Source organism: Phalacrocorax aristotelis, chromosome 3 (genome assembly GCF_949628215.1).
Source record: "Phalacrocorax aristotelis chromosome 3, bGulAri2.1, whole genome shotgun sequence".
Lineage (NCBI taxonomy): Eukaryota > Metazoa > Chordata > Aves > Suliformes > Phalacrocoracidae > Phalacrocorax > Phalacrocorax aristotelis.
Window position 1 is genome coordinate 126,471,358 of NC_134278.1, and position 13,782 is coordinate 126,485,139.

A 13,782-nucleotide genomic window follows, 5' to 3' on the forward strand; every position below is an offset into this window, starting at 1 on the left:
TAGTCATTAAGCCACTTTACATTCTCGGCATCAATAAACAGGGAAGTAACTCCATGTCAATAGCTAATTCAATTTCCATACAGAAAACTCATGTTCAACAAACAAAGTATGTCGATAGCAGATCTCAGCTTCCACAGCAGAAGTAGCTAGGAGGCTTGGTAAAGAAACATTTCTCCCTGAAAGCATTTTTCAGGTGAGCAGTTAATGGAATCTATGCCTATATGCTAAAAGAGAAGAAAAAAGAAAATTAAATGGAGTGTTAAATAGTTAACGTTACGCAGAATTAAGTAAACACCTCCAAATAAGGGAACTACCGTGCTCAACATAGGCACAGTAGCCTTTGTTCAGTGACAGAGGGCCAAGCTTTGACTTGTGTGACTGCTGATTTACAAAGGGCACATTCATCCCAAATACATAAGGGGTTTGCAGCACTTTTCCTTCAAGAATATTGACTAGTATTACAACATACCCCAGGCTCAATCCTAATCTAAGTGACACAGCATGAAAGGGCTGCTCTCTGGAAAAAGACACAAGATGCTAAGGATGTACTTGGAAATCACTATGGCAACTCCACAGGTTCCTTTCGGTTCACCTTCGAGGCCAATACTCCAAAGGAGGTAAGAAAAACCCCTTTCCGCAGGAGTCATTAATATGTGTTATGGCCGAAAACAGAAAAGGCCGCAGCCTGCCTACAGCTCAATTTGGAAAAAAAAAAAAAAAAAAAAAAGGTTTGCTCAAGGAAACCAAATGCTAAAAATGAAAAAAAATCATAACTCCCGATGAGCGCTCAGGAGGTGTTATACACTCCAGTAAATCTCATTTGAAAGGTCAGGTGGTTCAGTAGCTGTCAGAGGCCCTAGTTGTGGTGAGCAAAAAAAGCCTAGCAGAGTGTGCCTAATTTGTGAACAAAGTCAGAATTAACCTTTAGGGTTTTTGCTTTGTGAGTACAAAACATTGTTTGCAGTGCTTTCTGTCTTCCTGTTCGTCACAATTAATTTATCCTGGTGCTAATAAATCCTCTTTGCTTACACGGCCCCACTACAATTCCAGCAGCGGCAGCTTAGGCCCAAACTTTTGACTTCACTTTACTGAAGAGAACAAAGGCTGATTTATCTAAATTTAGAGAGGGAGGAAGCCAGCAGCAATACAATACTCGTCTCTTACATCTCCTTAGATTACTGCTGCACTGGAATCATCAGGATGGTGTATGAGAGCAGGTTATTTTTACTGCCCAATCTCCAGGAACTTTGATAGTGTAAGCACTGGGGAATAAGAAAAAAAAAGACATACTTGGACATAGTCTTAATCTCAAGTGAACAAAACACTGTTCATAAGCATTTAAGGGTTCATTTACATTCCCTCAACCCATCATGACCACAACATTTTAAGTGACCACAAACCTCTAAACTCAGCTTTTTTCTCTTTCAATCAAGTATTTATTTTAAACAGCCCTACTTCTCAGTTTCATAAGTGCCTAAAAGCCCTATCAATACTAAAAACCTACCGTAGCTTCAACTGGAAGACCACTCTCAACACCTTCTCAGAAGGAACCACAACAACTTTAACTTCAGCAATGAGATGGGGAATATACATAGAACATAATTAAAGGGACTCAGTATTTAAACAACAAGAAAATTTAATAAAGTAGAACTTCTCCCATTTTCATGAGTTACTGTAAGGCCAAGTGCAAATTTGCAAATCCACGAATAAATATGAAAGGACTTATCTGGATGTATATCTGGATGAAACCAGAGATAATGCATCCCAGTGTTCTTTGTTCATGTCTTTGAAAACTCTCATTGACTTTTAATTACCAGTTTCGCTTGCTGGTATATGTTCTGCAGCATATTTTGTAAAAGCCTTTATAATAAAAGCACTTCACTGCAGAGCTCTTAAATCAGTATTCAGAAGCATAGCAAAAAGTTACTCAAGCAGTTGTACGCAAAGATTACCATGGATTACCAAAACATGAATGAGCTGTTTTGTATTGAAACGTTGGCAAGGACAACTGAAGTGTTTGCAGAAAGTCTTGCTGGACTTAATGGAGCTCAGAGAACCGGGTATCCCAAACAACCCAAAGGGCAGCGGACACACCTGGTGAGCAACACGCTTCTCCTGGGAAAGGTGAAGTGTTGGGTTTTTTTTTCCCCAGAATTTCCCCACAGCTCCAGGAATTCACCAGCACCAGCGCAGGTAACGCGGGCAGCCCTAGCTCGGGCCGGCTGATGCCTGCTGCTCTGAGGGACGAGAAGGAGGGCAGTTCATCCACACTAGAGGTCACAGTCTTTTAAAACTCAGCTATTTGTAAAAGTATATATGCATAACTTCTCCATTAAGATGGGAGTTTCCTTTTACTTGCTTTAAACCAAGTTTAGAGGTATTATATGGGTGACTTTTCTAAGAGTACAGTTACTTCCCTCTGCAGTTGGTTATTCAGAAAGAGATATATATATTACACATCTGTTTCAATATAACTGCTTCCACACTGGCAGAGGCAAAATCAGAGGATCTTTTGAGTTGAAAATTAATAAGAATAATGTTATTTCAGTGCTGTAACACGGCTTCCTAGACTACATTTACAGTGAAATAAACACTAAGATCGCTGGGGAGTTAAAAAAAAAAACACATTTAAACACTCCAAAACTTTCGAACTACGAACTGAAAGATCCGTATTTTTTAACCTAAAAGCCCTAAAATCCCCCTTGTTCAACACGACTCCCCCGCACCAAGAGTTGCCAGCCCTCCCCGCCTGAAGGCAGCGTCCGGCCGAGCCGCCCGGCCCCTCCAGCGGGAGAAGCGCCGCCGGCCCCGGCCCCGTCAGGGCTCAGCCTCGCTCCCACAAGACCCCCACTCGTTCGCGGGCTTGGCTCGGCGCCTCGCACCCGTTCCAGCGCTCCGGCCGGGCACCTGGCGGCGGGAGGGGGGGGGAAGAAGGGGGGGATAACGGCGGAGTTCCCCCCCTCTCCCGCCGCCGGCCCGGCCCGCCCTTCCCTCAGCAGCCACCGGGTCCGCAGGTCGCCCCCCCGCTCACCTGAGCTCGCCGCCTCCCCCCCGCCGCCGCGGCGCCGCCTGTCGGTACAGCCCGGCCGGGTCTGCGGCCGCCACATCCAGACCCCCCCCACACTCACACCCTCCTCCGCCCCTCAACCGGGGCGGAAAGCAGCGATGGCTCCGGCCACTCCCAGCCGGGGGCGGTCCGCAGGCGGCTCCACCGCCCCGGGGAGGGAGAGAGCCGCGGGCGGGCCCGGCCTGGGACGGGGTGTTGCGGGTCGCGGCGGGGCGGGAGGAGCGGTTGGTGGCAGGGCTGTTCTCAAGGCGGAGGCCCGGGCGTGGAGCCGTGCACAGGCTCAGAGAGCAAGGGTCCTTCAGGCCAAGGCGAGTCCCTGCTCCTGTAGCGATCTAAGGCTGTCCGGCCTCTGTCACGCCAGGTGTGCAGGACACCGGCGTTAAGTTAGGAGGGAAGACAAGGCAACTGCTGTCCTACTCCCCATCTGCATCAGCTCGAAGGGACCAGGGCAGCCGAAGAGCTGCCTCTGCCACACATACAGAGGTGTACGGCCTCCCTCATGTGCGTCCTGGGGAGCTGCAGTCCCACATCATGCGTAAATAGCTATGCCAAATATATGTATCAAATACACTATTAGGAAATGACTCATTTTCAAACGTAGCCATGCTGTGCATTGCTTGGGTCTTAGAGCCATAGAGCCATCCTGTGACTGTTCACAGGCCCTTCTCTGGCACTGCCTTACATGTCAGATACTCGCTGAATTCAGCATACAGATAGAGAGTGTGGTATTCATTGGCTTTCTGTAGCTTAAACATGGAATCAGTCTCTGTTCTGTATGTATTTTCATTGCTTTTGTATAGCTTCACATCTCGATGTCAAACACAGAGCTTTATCATTTTGTTGCAAGGTGCTATCGTTTATATACATGTACGGGTTTTGGCTGGTGTAGAGGAAATTTTCTTCACAGCTCATGTGGTGCCGCATTCTGGATTTGTGCTGAAAACAGTGTTGATAACCCAGGGATGCTTTAGTTACCGCTGAGCAGGGCTTACACAGAGCCAAGGCCTTTCCTGCCTCTCCCCCCACCCCACCAGCAAGCGGCTGGGGGGCACAAGGGGTTGGGGGGGGGCACAGCTGGGACAGCTGACCCCTGCTGACCCCAGGGATGTCCCACACCATACTGCGTCATACTCAGCATGGAAAGCTGGGAAAGAAGAAGAAACGGGGGACATTCAGAGTTCAGAGTGACGGCATTTGTCTTCCCAAGTAACCGCTACATGTGCTGGAGCCCTGCTTTCCTGGGGATGGCTGAATGCCCGCCTGCCCATGGGAAGGAGTGAATGAATTCCTTATTTTGCTTTGCATGCGCATGCAGTTTTTGCTTTCCCTATTAAACTGTCTGTATCTCAACCCACAAGTTTTCTCATTTTTACCCCTTCCCACGGGAAGGCTTAGCTGCCTGCCGGGTTAACCCACAGCAACATACAGCAAATCATTTCAAGTTCCCCTCCCCTATTTAGTGCTGTAGATAATTCTAGACCCCCATCATTTCTCATGTATCTTCTCCTCCCTAGTTAACACATGCATTACCTAGTATTTCATGCTATCCCTAGCATTTCTCTACAGTCAGTTTTTTCTATTGACACCCATTATTAGGAGCTTTATATAAGCTTATGACTGTCCACTGACCACAGCTTTGAATCAGGTTTGCTAAAGTAGTACCTGCTTCAATCATGGATCATCATATCCGCTACATTAGCCACATGCAGGGAATCAGCATTTTTCAAGATGACCTCCATCCATCCTAGTCTTCAACAATGCTTTTGCCCTCTCAGGTACAGCAGATGTTATTATAAGTTAAAAATACCATCCTGCGCACTGGGAAGTTTTCATAACATTCAGAAAAGTTGCTAAAAAAAAGCCCAGGTCTGTCTAACAACTGACAGCTTACTGATGTTCCCGGGTTTCAGTCCATTTATTAAGACATACAGGACACGCTAAGGGAGGTTTGACCTCATGTTCCAGTCCGTGCCCTTCCTGACTTGTGAGAGAAGATAGCAAGCAGCTGTGCTTCACGTGCCAAAAATAGCACGCATCCTTCTCCTTCTTCCTTCAGCCCTGATGTAGTGCGCCTGGTTCAAATGATGTCAGTGCTAGCTCCCATCAGTCAGAGGGAAATCTGTTATCAAAGGGCAGCTGTAGTGGCGCAGACAAAGGGCCCATCTAGCACAGCCTGGCCTCCAACTCAAAGCCAGGGCAGTTGCCTCAGCAAGAGTAGGAACAAGGCAGCACACACACTTCCCCTTGGGACTCTCCCACCCTCTGCCCAACCTCAGCTCAGGGGTTTCCTCAGCTCAGTTTGGTTTGCGGAATCAGTAACCTGCAGTGGATCTCAGGCTCTCCAGGTGCTTTCCCAGCCTCCCCTTGAGGCCGCCTCACCTTCTGGCACAGGCCGCATCCACAGATGAGGGGTTCCCCAGGTCTCCATCCATTGCGTGAGGCGCCAGCTCCTGGTGCTTGCTCGGAGTCTAGCTATTGCTCACTGCCTTTGAATGCTGCCAGATTTTTACGCTTGAAGAAACAGAGATTTTTCCCAATGTGTCCATGCCTCTGATGATTTCCCTATGTGTTATCACATCGTGTGAGCCCTTTTCCAAACTGCGCGGTGCTAAGCTACTCAGACTGACCTTGTACAGAAGCTGCTCCAAACCTTGGATTATCTATGTTGCCCCTCTCTAAATTTTTTCTGTTTCTGCTTTTTGGGATGAGGGGGCTAAGTAAGGGTGCGGGTTAGCTATGGATTTCTGTGGTGGCACCTTCATGTTTCCTGTTGTGTTCTCTGTTCCTTCACCCATAGTCTGTAAAATGGGATTTGTTTTTTTCTGTCTGGTGCCACACACTTAGCTGATATTTTCTGATATGTAACTAATCCCACAGTTTCCTTCTCAGTGGCAGTGATCATCTCAGAGCTTTTCACCTTATATGAGAGGCTAGGATTGTTCTTAGCAGGAGGTGCTGGTTCAGTTTATAAACAGTGAATTACATCTGTTGTTGGGTTGTCCAGTCATTCAGCCTCATAAGGTCTTTCTGCAGTTCTCTGCAGCCAGTCCTTGTTCACGCTGCCTCAAATAACTCAGCATCATCAGCAGACTAGTTTCAGCTGCTTATCGGTTGAACAGCAGAGGTCCTAGAGATGCTAATCAGTCCGAAGCTACCAAAAGGTAACTACTCTCTAAACTAATATTCAAAAGAAGCATGGCATGCTCTGTCTCAGAAAGAAACCATGTTATTGGGTTATTTGCATTTGCTCTGAACCTACTCCAGGAGTTAAAGTTTATCCCAGACTTCAGCACTTCTGCTACAGTGACTTTGCCTTACCTCATGTACTCACATCAGTGCGTATATTGAACAAAAAAGTCCCACTGTAACAGAATACTCAGCAGACTGTAATTCACTGCCTCAGTAGATAATCAGCAGTATGTGTGTGTTTGTGTGTATATATATTCTATAAAAACCATGGCGATCTTTTCCTTTATGGAGAGAGGAGCTGCTTTTGGACAATCACCCTCATTCACCTGTCAGACCGTTGGAAAGGAGTCGGAGGGAGATGGCAGATAGTTTCTACACAGGACTTTAAGCATACCTGGAGAAAAAGGTGCAGGAAGCAGCTAGACTTCTGAAGCAAATACTAGTAGGTGAAAGTAGTATTCTTGGGGCTTAATGCTGTTTGAATTGTGCCCTTCACGGAAGGTCTGATCCAAATGACCGGGTGAGACATCCAGAGCTTACAAAGAGACCTACCTACCGACAGTTTGCCCTGATGCACTTTTGGGCAGTACTTAAGTGTTTAGAGTGAGATGGATGGTGTAAGAAATTACAGAGAAGATCATGCTTAACAGCGGACCTATATGGCTATCTTCTATTTTAGATTAGACAGGAGGGAGTTGGAGTGGTTTGATGTTTCTTAGTTTCCAGTTTTCATTATGATGGCATATGTGGGCACAGCTGCCACGAGAAATGGTCCTGCCTGTTCCCTCCACTAATTCTTCTCCAAATTGTGCCTCCGTTCCCTTCCCCCATGCTGCTGCCTGCTTTGTGCTGGCAAGAGCATTTCTCTGGCTCTACAGTAAACCGGGAACAGATGTGGATTTAAACCTTTTTTTTTTCTTTAACCAAAAGCCTTTCTCCAGTTGAAAGTGAATGTGAAACTACAGCATTACATGCTGCACCAGAAATCCCACCAAATTTTAACAATCCCTCCTGTGTACTGAAGGCAGTGTCGCTGCCTCTTTCCTTCTCAGACGACTTCCTGAGCCCTTGCACCAGCTCAGAATTGCCCTCTCTGTTTTCCACTCCTCGTCTTGGCCTCTCTGCTCCTCATTGTCTACACATGGCTGCTTCTTTGTGTGGTACCTTCGCTTCCAATTCACATCAGTGTATGAGAGCTCCCCCCTGCACCTGCTGCCATCATGAACAGATTTCCTGTAGCTCTGTCCCTTATGACCTCTGGTTCATCTCTTAGCTCAGCTGCAAACTCTGCTTTTCTTCTTCTTGCATTCATCTTTGTTTTTTACTCTCTACCCAATCACTGCTACACCACAGACCTTTTCTATTTCAGGAGTAAATAACAAATTCAGCAAAACATGCTGCTGAAGGGAAGCCAACTCTACTTGCAAATTCAGGTCAAATTCAGAAAAAAAAAGCTTTTGCCTAGCATAACAATTAGGAAAGCCCAGACATGTTAGACTTATTAATTTTGATCTCTCCAGGATCAAGACCTCTTGATCTTTTTAAGCTAGGCTCACATGTGGCACTGCAGCATCTCTCTCAGAGCAGAAGAGTAAATAATCCTCATGCTCATGACCTCATGTTCTAATAAGGATTTTCTCAAGCTACTCTTCTCATCATCTTGCCTTCACTTTATAAACGATTTACATGGCACCTTTTGAAGCGTGGCTTCAGCATGGACTAGGGAAGCTGCAACGAGGTGGGAGGCCAGGAGGGGGTGGCTGGGGCAGAGCAGAGTGAAACGGAGACTGTGCCCATGGGAGACAGGGCACCCAGCCAAGCTGCCCTGTCGCACCAGAAGACTCAGGATGAGGGAAGATGATAACCGTGGCTGGCTGGGAGGCTTGGGAGGTGGCAGCTCAGCTCACTGGTTTGCTGTGGCCACGGGCATTGCTGCCCTCTGCACAAGCCAGAACCTGGCTGGTATTTTTCCATTGCCTGGTCCTGCTGGAGCCACCACCTCTGAGCTGCTTCCTTTTCACCTGCGCACTATCGTGGCTCAGCTCACCACCTTTTCTTTCCCCTCAGTAACATCTCTTGTGGGGAAAACTAACACATTCTTCTACTTTTCCTTCGTTTTCACTTTAAATGTCCAAACACAGAAGAGCTCATTTTACTTTCAGTGGTGATGTTCATCCCCAAAGGATTGTTCTCCATCAAAAAAACCCAATAAAAGTAAGGGTATTTTGGGTTAAACTGCAAAGAACTTTTAAGTGTATATATTTTTAGCTCATCTACAGAGCTGAAGCAAAATTTTTTGCACACCTTTAATCGGTGCTTAGCTTAGATACACTATCATGCCCTATCCAAAATCAGATGTTCTAAATTTGACAGTGCTTTAGTTAACTCTGTGGGTACTTACGATAACACTGGAACATGCTCTGAGATGTGATTAGCATAAAGGTAATCTTCAAATAGATAAGTAATTAAAATAAATCAGAATGCTTAGTGCAAAAGGTAAAAGCCCCTGTCCCAGTTATTAAACCACAGAACTCCTAGAGACTTTGGCTAAGCTAGGATTTTGTTAAAAAAAAATTTAAACAGCTTTCTAAAATAATCTCATGCAAATCTGAAGGAAACTGACGAGATTTTAATGCTATTGTTGTTACAGGTGACTACATTTCACTTTCCAGAACCATCTTTTCGTTGTTCATCTACAGCTATACTGGAGCAGCTGATTGACTTTACTGGCATCATTACCACTCACTTCAAAATATTGATGGGATTAAGATGTATATATTATTGATAACTCAAAAATATTTGAAGTCCTAATCCAGTGGATATACAAATCAAAAGAGTTAAGTCTTTGGATGTTTATTTTGACCAAATGCTTTCCTATAAACTTAAATTAGTCCCAGAAAAGAATCAGTTTCCCTGGAAACACCTGATCACTAGCAAACAAGCTGAGGATTCACATTGCTGTTCTCCAGGCTTTAAGAAATGGATTTTAGGGACCTTTACTCGTAGTAGTTTGGACCAGCCATAATTCTAAGTCAAGAGATCAACTAAGAACAAAACTGGGAGAAATGAAAGCAGGAACACTGGTGGTTTTAAAAGCAGAATAAGCAAAATTTTTTCAGCAACTATCCTTTTTACTGTACTAACCCCCCTGAATCCCAAATTGCCTCAAATTTATTTGTCTCACACTCTTCAGTATCTACTGCTTGTCAGAAATCAAGTTTTAAACATTACAGTACAGCCACTCAGTAAACAACTGTTCTTGCATTTATCTTTTTACATCTGGATACAGAATTATTTTCTGCTGTACTGTCATTATTATGGGGTTTTTTTTTCACAGCACGTGTGTATTTGGATTTGAACTTATTATTTGGCTGTAGCAATAATTTTAGTAAACCATAGCCCTTTAACATGGCATCTTACCCATAAGATGATCATTGTATGCATCCATTTTCCTGTGTGGATTGAGAAATCACACAGAAGGGCATTCCTGGTGACTCTAGCACAGAGTCGCTCGCAATCACCTCACACCATGGAGCTGTGGCGATAGCTTGTCCCACCCTGCAGCAGTGGGACACAGCTGCTCTGGCTGGCTTTCCCACACTCCTGCCAGTCCCCGGCTAACCGCGTCAGGGCTATCGAATGGCCTCCTGGTGTTGTGATGCAGGAGAAAACGCTGGCTGCGGAATGATCCTGTGACTTGCCCGCAGCTGGTTCACACGGCTGCCGTGCCTGAAGGAGCGGCGGGCGCTCAGAGGGCCAGTGCCCTGGGCTGTACAGGACCCCCAAGAGCTGCTCACGTATCCAGCCACGAAGAGCGTTCGGATGTGTTAGCTTTGGCAACAAGCTCCTCCGCATTTGTTTTTCCCATTTTCATGCCAATATGCCTTATCTGTGTAGAACTGTTTAAATGATATATTAAGCACAGATACAAGATATTAAAAGTGCAAATATGTAAAGCAACTCAAGATACATGTTCCTTCCCAGACAGGGAACTGGATGCCAGAAATCCAAGGGGTGCTAGAGCGGGACCAGAGTCTGGGGATTGAAAGCCCAGTGCATTGGGTCTTCAGCTGGAGGCTGGGATCTGGCTTCAAATCCAACTTGATCCAGTTGTGTCTGTGCTGAGGCTGTCCTTGGAGTTTACATCGGGAACGGCAGGTTATCCTCTGACTGCATGTGGCTACATTAGCAGCAAGTGCAGGGGGATTTTGCTGCTCTATTAGAATAACTTCTGTTACGTTGCAGAGCAGCTCGGGGAACTTGCCGACACAGGAAGGCTGAAGCACTTAGTACAGGGGGTGCACACCACGCCTAGCTCTGAGCTCGTGGCTATCCAGCAGACTCTCAGACACAGGACTGGGAGGAGAATCTCATCCTTCCCTCTGCCCAAAGGAGGAGTAACACGACTAGCATCCACCATGCTACAGGTGACTGTGTTTAGGTGACTGAATCCCACCCTGGGGTTTTACCCCAATGTAAGTGTTTATACCCGAGGTGATGAAGGCTGATATCTTCTTCCTTTGAATAAACTAAACAAAGTGAACCCTACAGCAGCTGATGAAAGGCCTTTTTCCCCAGTTCTTGAATCACTTCTGTGATTCTTTGATGTGCTGGCAGAAAATTCTTCAGTGCTCTTTTTCAGTGGGAACACTCCAGCGGGATACGTATTCCAGCAACAGTTTCATGTAGGGCTTTTGATCCCTACTCACTTCTCACCAATTTTGTATCCAAAGGCAGTCAGCACCTTTTCTCCCATCGCACTGGGAGCTCCTGCTGAGTTGCTTCTCTGCTCTGACCTCTCCAAAGTATTTCAGAGTCACTGCTTACCCTCTGAAACTCACCTCCTGTAAGTACAGCCTGCATTCCTGCTTTTTAGAGATCTAATTTAGCTACATGTCTTGGGACTGTACTATGATATCACTTGCCTGGATGGGCTCTCTCCTGAGCAATCCTGGCCACTCTAGGTAACTCTTCAGCATTATCTGCCACCTGGCCAGTGTTTGCACTCTCCAGTTTCTTAGCAGGAATCTTATATTTACTCTCAGATATTGACAAAAGCACTGAATAGCTATAAGCCTTACACTGCTCCACGCAGACTTCACTGCAGTAACTCCCATTCTTTAACAGTTCTCCTTGGACAACTGTAGCTTTTCAATCCACCAGGTCTCATACTATTAAATATTTTGATTTTACGTAGTTCTACCTTTTGTTTTTTTAAAAATCAACTTGTTGTGTGATACTTGTTCAAATAACTGACAGAGAACTCTTCCATTCGTGACGCTCTATATCCACCAAACTGACTCTCAGGCCTGACAAGGCTTCTTTTCATTGATGCCTTCCACACTCGTTACACTGGCATCCTCAGTTCACAACTGGTTCTTTACCAGTAATTAACTTATTTTTAGTGACTTTGCCCAGGGCAGAGGTTAAGCCAACCTGCCCAGAGTTCCCTGAGTCAGGCCAGTCTCCCTCATTGAGAAGGATCCTGTCATTAGCACAGCCTGACCTTCTGAGCTTGTGCCAGGACCCAATAGTCACCTAACCCAAACACTGGCAGGGACTTCCTTGGCCAAATCCTGTGACTGGGGAGGGAGGATGCAACTCAGGCCAAGCAATTTCTTAGTATTCATTATGTTCTCCCAAGTTACTGAAGGACTGGAAAGCACCTGAGATATCTTCATAAAGCCCAGGCGCCATCCTCCTGCCTGCTCATTCCCTGTCATCATCGGCAGATGGAACAGCTACACTGCGTAGTGAGCCTGGTCCGTCACGAAGATTTGTCTCTGCCTGAGGTTTCTATAACAAACCCTTATTAGTCTTCCTAGTCGTTGACTTCACATGCTCGCTGCTCTAGTGGTAGCCTGAGAATGTGCGGATGGGCAAGGAAGCGGGCATGCAGGCACTTCTGAGGCAACAGGAAAAAACACGCTCTCCTCTGTGACCTTCACACGCTTTGCTTGCTCACAGGTATTTTTCTGACTCTGCTAAGCCAAGATCCAACCTTGCTAGTGGTACTGTTGTTTCTGCCTGATTAGAATCATAAAGGAAATATTTCTCTAGTCGGTGATACAAACCACACGTAACAATTCTGGGAAACCTGGTTGTCAAAAATAGATTTACTTTTTAAGAAATAAACTATATGAATTAAAAATCCTCCTCATTTTATTCTCCAATTCAGGAAATGCCATGAGGTGACACAAAGATTTTAATTTGTTAATGCCTGCAAAGAGGAAAGCTGGTTCCATTTCAGACACCATCAGATAATACCTTTGCCAGAGGATGTTATTACAGTTTTAGGCTAAATATGTAATATAAATAACCTGTCTTCTGCTGTGCAAAAAGTGTCTACTGGCTGGAAGCAATTATTGTGAGATAATACGTGGAAGCTTGCCAACTGGGCTTGTTAGGTTTTCTAACTCTACATTTATAATTTACATTAGTGCATAGCACTATCTCCTAGCACAGCCAAGGCTCTATTGCTCTGTTTATGACCCTACTTTATGTATTCGTGGTAAAATTATAGGGCTCAAGTAAACCATGCCGTGAACTAATCTAAACCAAATCCTTAGAAGAGATTAATTTCCATTCAGGAAATAAGCACCACCTTTAGATGGACCACATTCAATGTGAGTGAATTATTATTCCAATTATTTGGCCAGCTTTACAACTTGCCAGTGGCTCAATGCCAGCATTTGACTTAACAGGCTAATAAAAAATTGATTATCAAAGCCACCAGGTCAGCTGCACACAGAACGGCAGTCGAGGGGCAGAGAGCGAGCTGTAGCAGCCATCGCCACAACAGCCACCTTGGTCAGACACAAGGCCATATAATTACACTTTTCTGTTACGTCCTGTCCTGCGGTCAGTAATAAAATTAACCGGAAATACTCCCAAGAGCTATCTGGGCCAAAGAACCTGTGGATGTGGACCCAGTTTTCCCTCTGCCAGTGACCTGCAGAGAAGGGATAAGTATGGGGAAGAGCATCCCACCGAGCCTGCCTCAGGGAAAAGGGACCTTGCTGGGGACAGCGGCCATCCCTCCTGTGCCCACGGGTGTTTAAAAGGGAAGGGAGGGCAGAGATGCACAGGGAAGGGGAGGGGGCATGCAACTTCAACAGATTTTTGCATTCCTGGGTCAGCGAGCAATAAAAGCCATGATCCAGGCTGGGGGTGAAATCCTAGGAAAGGCACTGGGAAAATTTCACAGGCAGATCGTAGAACCAGATTTCTACATAGAAAACAGACCTTTACCATATAAGAGCTTGTCAGCGACCTCAGTGTACAACGGAGCGTGCCTATGGGGAAACTCTGGGAGGGTTGTTATAATGTCACCTGTATTTTCTTGGTCTGGTCACAGAGAACTGGAAAGATCTGTTAGGGAGCAAATGTCTGGATGGAGATAAAGCTGCATTTGTGGTTCATAGTTCCTATGTGATTTGCTGTTGGAAAGGCTGAACATGGCTCCGTTCAAAATGTTAAAGTTGGCCCCTGGGAGAGATTTTCCCAGTGAAACAAAAGCCGTGGCA

The 13,782-nt window shown here is 45.7% G+C and overlaps 1 protein-coding gene across 5 annotated transcripts in view; it reads right to left on the minus strand.

The window, feature by feature from the left end:
* DISC1 (DISC1 scaffold protein) overlaps positions 1-3,160 on the minus strand; it is a 216,067-nt gene extending 212,907 nt beyond the window's left edge. For 3 of the 5 annotated variants that reach the window (XM_075089495.1, XM_075089494.1, XM_075089496.1), the window contains exon 1: positions 3,032-3,160. The gene's annotated coding sequence lies outside the window, so the exon portion shown is untranslated. The remainder of the gene's footprint in view (positions 1-3,031) is intronic. The other 2 variants (XM_075089491.1, XM_075089493.1) reach the window with 1 other exon arrangement.
* Between the last annotated feature and the right edge of the window lie 10,622 nt (positions 3,161-13,782).